At 55.2% G+C, this 6,900-nt stretch overlaps 1 long non-coding RNA gene across 1 annotated transcript; it reads left to right on the top strand.

The window, feature by feature from the left end:
* Nucleotides 1-2,530: 2,530 nt before the first annotated feature.
* On the top strand, nt 2,531-5,883 carry LOC144740205 (uncharacterized). Its single transcript, XR_013589586.1, has 3 exons — nt 2,531-2,672; nt 4,784-4,865; nt 5,758-5,883. It is a non-coding gene; the product is annotated as an uncharacterized LOC144740205 (long non-coding RNA).
* Nucleotides 5,884-6,900: the final 1,017 nt, after the last annotated feature.

Genomic DNA, 6,900 nt, shown 5'->3' with positions numbered 1-6,900 from the left:
CGGGTACCCGGTGCAGTGTATGAACGTACGTGTGTGTGTACGTGTGTGTGTACGTGTGTGTGTCTCTGTGAGTCTATGGGTCTCTGTGCGTGTATATGGGTTTCTGTGCGTGTCTATGGGTCTCTGCGTGTCTATGGGTCTCTGCGTGTCTATGGGTCTCTGCGTGTCTATGGGTCTCTGTGTGAGTCTATGGGTCTCTGTGTGAGTCTATGGGTCTCTGTGTGAGTCTACGGGTCTCTGTGTGAGTCTATGGGTCTCTGTGTGAGTCTATGGGTCTCTGTGTGTGTCTATGGGTCTCTGTGTGAGTCTATGGGTCTCTGTGTGAGTCTATGGGTCTCTGTGTGAGTCTGTGGGTAACCAGGCTGAGACCATCATCTCACTCCACCAGAGGGGGCCCGGTTTGACCCCCGGCACCGGCTGGAACCGGCATTGGCACTGGGGAGACAAAGGTTCCCGGCCGGGTGGTTTCAGGCCCCAACGACCTGCCACGGTGGCTAGGAGATGTCAATTACCTCGCCTGGTATACAGGAGGTTGTGGGTTCGATCCCAACCCTGACGATGCGTGCTGTATATTTGGAGTCTGCATCTCTCTCTTTCATCATCACCACGGTGGCTAGGAGATGTTAACTCCCTCGTCCGGTGTACAGGAGGTCGCGGGTTGAGATTCCGCATGAGTCTCTGTGCGTTGCTGTGTTTGACCGTGATGCATTTCCACGCGACGGCGATGATCACGACGAGCCGAGCTCTCGTTGTTTGCGACGGCCTCGTTGAGCCTCTGAGACGTATCCCCACGCAGCTCAGATGGGGACCTTTCAGCTGGTGAACACGAAACATCGTTCACGAGAGTTCAACGAGACGGAGAGAGCGAGTGAGCGTGCCGTGCCGTGCTGGCCACCGTTTGCGGGCACTTGCCCCGACCGCCTTTGGTAGGCTACACGGGGTGCCTTTGTCTTGGTCACACACAAAAACAAAGGCACAGATCCCCCTATAGCCTCAAGAGACTGTTGGGGCAAGTGCTGTTAGCGAGCGGCGAATGAAGGCCGGCAATGTGGCACACGAGGGGGTGGGTGGCCAGCACCACGCCCGGCCGCCTTTGTCTCCCCAGTGACGATGTTTACTACACACCGCACCAGGTAACTCATTTAATGCTGAGTCGACCTAGGTGAGGACCACAACCGGTTCAGATAGTCGCCACTGGTGTTGGCCGAGATTAGGAATTGAACTCGGGTCTCCGGGTTCGTAGCGCAGCGTAGCTCTACCGCTCCTACACAGACACGCACACATAGACACGCACACACACAGACACGCACACACAGACACGCACACACAGACACGCACACACAGACACGCACACACACAGACACGCACACACAGACACGCACACACATAGACACGCACACACAGACACGCACACACAGACACGCACACACACAGACACGCACACACACAGACACGCACACACACAGACACGCACACACACAGACACGCACACACACAGACACGCACACACACAGACACGCACACACACAGACACGCACACACACAGACACGCACACACAGACACGCACACACAGACACGCACACACAGACACGCACACACACAGACACGCACACACACAGACACGCACACACACAGACACGCACACACACAGACACGCACACACACAGACACGCACACACACAGAGACACATATACTCACACAGAGACACATAGACTCACACAGAGACACATAGACTCACACAGAGATACATAGACTCACACAGAGACCCATAGACTCACACAGAGACCCATAGACTGACAGAGACCCACAGACTCACACAGACCCATAGACTCACATAGATACATATAGACTCACATCGAGATCCATAGACTCATACAGACACATAGACTCACATAGAGACCCATAGATTCACACAGAGACCCACAGACTCACACAGAGACCGATAGACTCACAAAGAGACCCACAGACTGACATAGAGACCCACAGACTCACACAGACCCATAGACTCGCATCGAGACCCATAGACTCACACAGAGACCCATAGACTCACATCGAGATCCATAGAGTCACATCGAGACCCATAGACTAACACAGAGACCCATAGACACACACAGAGACCCATAGACTCACACAGAGACCCACAGACTCACACAGAGACCCATAGACTCACACAGAGACCCATAGACTCACACAGAGATCCATAGACTCACACAGAGACCCATAGACTCACACAGAGATCCATAGACTCACACAGAGACCCATAGACTCACACAGAGATCCATAGACTCACACAGAGACCCATAGACTCACACAGACTGAGTTGTGGTTACACCGGGTTCCCGAGTGCAGTGAGTTTATTGTGTCACGCGGCTGTGCCTTGTGGCTCTTCTCACCGTGCCGTGTGCCGCGTGTGATTGTAGAGTCGGGTGGCTGCCGACACGCTGTCCTCACCGTGTGCGTGTGTGTGCGTGTGCGTGCGTGTGCGCGCGTGCGTGTGCGCGTGTGTGTGCGTGTGCGTCTGTAGAGGCTAGCGGCTGTGCCGACACGCTGTTCCAGGAGGTGCTGAGTCGCAAGGACAATGCGGACGCGACGCGCAACGCTCTGAGCGTGCTGCAGCGCTTCAAGTTCCTCTTCAACCTGCCGCTCAGCATCGACCGCAGCGTGCACAAGGTGGGGGGGCTCGCCACGCCCAGGGGTTGAACCCGGGTCGTGGGTGTCTACTGCACGGTCACCGTGGGTCACGGGACAGGGAGGGGAGACACCCAGACCCAGGGGTTGAACCCGGGTCGTCAGTGTCTACTGCACGGTCACCGTGGGTCACGGGACAGGGAGGGGAGACACCCAGACCCAGGGGTTGAACCCGGGTCGTCAGTGTCTACTGCACGGTCACCGTGGGTCACGGGACAGGGAGGGGAGACACCCAGACCCAGGGGTTGAACCCGGGTCGTCAGTGTCTACTGCACGGTCTCCGTGGGTCACGGGACAGGGAGGGGAGACACCCAGACCCAGGGGTTGAACCCGGGTCGTGGGTGTCTACTGCACGGTCACCGTGGGTCACGGGACAGGGAGGGGAGACACCCAGACCCAGGGGTTGAACCCGGGTCGTCAGTGTCTACTGCACGGTCACCGTGGGTCACGGGACAGGGAGGGGAGACACCCAGACCCAGGGGTTGAACCCGGGTCGTCAGTGTCTACTGCACGGTCACCGTGGGTCACGGGACAGGGAGGGGAGACACCCAGACCCAGGGGTTGAACCCGGGTCGTGGGTGTCTACTGCACGGTCACCGTGGGTCACCGGACAGAGAGAGGAGACACCCAGACCCAGGGGTTGAACCCGGGTCGTGGGTGTCTACTGCACGGTCACCGTGGGTTACCGGACAGAGATGGGGAGACACCCAGACCCAGGGGTTGAACCCAGGTCATGGGTGTCTACTGCACGGTCTCTGTGCGTCTCGTAGGACAGAGATGGGGAGACACCCAGACCCAGGGGTTGAACCCACGTGGTCAGTGTCTCCAACACGTCCATTGTGAACCTCCCCAAGAGGGAGAGACCCTTGACCCTTGACCCTGGGCTCAAACTCAGTTTCTCAGCTGCGCCAGTTGTTGAGTCTCGTGCACGGCCATTAGGAACCTCCCGTCGACGCCCGGGTGCGGTCAAGGGATGGCTGCCTATTGGTCAACCGCGTTACGTATGCCGATGATCTGGTGATTGCTGCTCACTCAGAGGAGGAGTTGGAGACGCTGCTGCTGAACCTGGATCTTGCCACTAAGAGGTGGGGCCGTACCATCAGCCCCACCAAAACTCAGCACCTGCCTGGGTATTTTGTGCCATTGGACACTCCACCCCCACAACTCCCAATTGGTGATGGGGCAGTTGTGGAGAGAGTGGAGAATTTCCCATACCTTGGCAGTGTGCTCATGACCGGCTCCAGTTTAACAGCAGAGGTCTCACTCTGAATCAGTCGAGCGGCAATATCTTTTCATCGGCTGCGTAACGCTGTGTGGAAGCTACCTGGTCTGTCGCTCCGCACGAAGCTTCAGGTCTTCTCGGCCACGGTCATTCCCTCCCTTCTCTACGCTTGCGAAACGTGGACCCCCCTAATGGAGCATTTTCGCCGGTTGGAAACATTTAGGCTGGCCTGCCTACGATCCATCCTGGGTTTAACCAGGCTGGATTGTGTGAGGAGCTCACAAATCCTCGAAAAATCTTGGCACATTCCCATCATCAGTGAGCTCCTCCGGCAGGCAAGGCTGCGTTGGCTGGGTCATGTAGCCCGCATGCCCAGCCACCGCATGCCTAAACACCTTTTGTTCGGCCGGATCGAGGGGGCTAAACGGGCGCGGCACGGGCTAGAGAAGAGATGGAGTGATGTAGTACAGGAGGACGTGGAGCTGAGTGGACTTGCCAATGACTGGTACCAGCGGTGTCAAGATCGGCCTCAGTGGAGGAGGCTCGTGAAAGACGCTACTGGGCAGTTGGAGGCAGTTGCCCTCCAACAACAACGGAGGGCGGAGGAGCGACGCTCACAACAACGAGCGGAGCGCCGGGTGGCTAAAGCACAGCACGTTGGCACAGTAGGGGGCACAGGTGGTGCATCAGCCAGTCATCTCGGTCAGTCGACCCGTGGCACCTGCTGGGTCTGCCCCGTGACCTCCTGCCAGCGGGCGTTCGACACTTCACGTAGCCTCAAGGTGCACGTGGCCTGGCACAAGCGTCGTGGTGACGTCACCGCCACTTGTTGTTGTTGTTGATGTTGTTGTTGTTGTGTGTGTGCCACCAGGGGGATTACGACGTCGTCATCAATGACTACGAGAAGGCCAAGTCGCTGTTCGGCAGCACCGAGGTTCGCGTCTTCCAGAAAGGTCAGCTGGCAGGGGGGCACTGGTAACTCGTGGTTGGTGTTGGTGGTGGTGGTGGTTTTAGTAGTGGTAGTAGTGGTAGTAGTGGTGGTGACCTAAGTGGTGGTGCTAGTGGTGGTGCTAGGAGTGGTGGTGGTAGTGGTGGTCGTGGTTTTAGTCGTGGTAGTGGTGGTGGTCGTGGTTTTAGTCGTGGTGGTGGTGGTGGTCGTGGTGGTGGTCATGGTGGTGGTGGTAGTATAGTAGTGGTGGTGGTCGTAGTAATAGTGGTGGTGGTGGTGGTGGTAGTAGTAGTGGTGGTGGTCGTGGTAATTGTGGTGGTGGTAGTGGTGGTAGTAGCACTACAAGATTGACAAGGAGGTGACTGGAACATCAGTGACCGGAGTGATGCTGATGATGATGGTTGTAGTGTTAATGCCGCTGCTGCTGATGATGATTCTGCTGATTCTGCTGCTGCTGATGATGATGATGATGGTTGTGATGCTGCTGCTCTTGGTGATGATGTTGTGTTGATTCCACTGCTTCCGATAATGATTACGGTTGTGATGTTGATGCTGATGATGATTCTGCTGCTGCTGATGATGATGATGATGGTTGTGATGTTGATGCTGCTGCTGCTGATGATGATTCTACTGCTGATGATGATGATGATGATGGTTGTGATGTTGATGCTGCTGCTGCTGATGATGATTCTACTGCTGATGATGATTTTGCTGCTGCTGATGATGATGATGGTTGTGATGTTGATGCTGCTACCGATGATGATTATGTTGCTGCTGCTGATGATGCTGGTCATGACGTTGATGATTCTGATTATGATGATTCTGCTGCTGATGATGCTGCTGATGCAGCTGATGATGCTGCTGCTGATGATGTTGACGGTGCGGTGTGCGTGCAGTCTACGCGGACGTGGAGGTGCGAATCGAAGGCCTCCGCAAACTCCTGCTGGGAAAACTCCTGGAGACCCCGGCCACGCTGCACGACCAGAAGCGATACATCCGGTACCACCACCACCGCCGCCGCCACCACCACCACAACAACAACAACAACTGCCACCACCACAACAACAACAACAACTGCCACCACCACAACAACAACAACTGCCACCACCACAACAACAACTGCCACAACAACAACAACTGCCACCACCACAACAACAACCAACAACAACTGCCACCACCACAACAACAATAACCACCGCCACCACCACAACAACAACAACAACTGCCACCACCACAACAACAACAACAACTGCCACCACCACAACAACAACAACTGCCACCACAACAAAAACAACAACTGCCACCACCACAACAACAACAACTGCCACCACAACAACAACTGCCACCACCACAACAACAACCAACAACAACTGCCACCACCACAACAACAATAACAACTGCCACCACCACCACCACAACAACAACTGCCACCATCACAACAACAACAACAACTGCCACCACCACAACAACTGCCACCACCACCACAACAACAACAACAACTGCCACCACCACAACAACAACAACAACTGCCACCACAACAAAAACAACAACTGCCACCACCACAACAACAACAACTGCCACCACAACAACAACTGCCACCACCACAACAACAACCAACAACAACTGCCACCACCACAACAACAATAACAACTGCCACCACAACAACAACAACTGCCACCACCACAACAACAACAACAACTGCCACCACCACAACAACAACAACAACTGCCACCACCACAACAACAACAACAACTGCCACCACCACAATAACAACTGCCACCACCACCACAACAACAACTGCCACCACCACAACCACAACAATAGCAACAACTAACAACAACAACAACAACAGCTGACAGAACTCTACCATTTCTGGATATTCTACTCGGACGGGGTAGAAATAGTAGAATAACACGCAGCGTTTAGCGAAACAAAACGCACACACTGACGCCTATCTGAATGCAGAGTGACACCACCATCACCCCGCACAGACATCTGCTCCCATCAAGGACACTCATTCATCGAGCTAAGAAAGTGTC

This window comes from Lampetra planeri, unplaced genomic scaffold (assembly GCF_965212315.1).
Source record: "Lampetra planeri unplaced genomic scaffold, kcLamPlan1.2.h2 scaffold_1962, whole genome shotgun sequence".
NCBI classification, from domain to species: Eukaryota; Metazoa; Chordata; class Hyperoartia; order Petromyzontiformes; family Petromyzontidae; genus Lampetra; species Lampetra planeri.
Note: the sequence above shows the minus strand (reverse complement) of the source record. Positions and strands in the feature narration are given on the sequence as shown.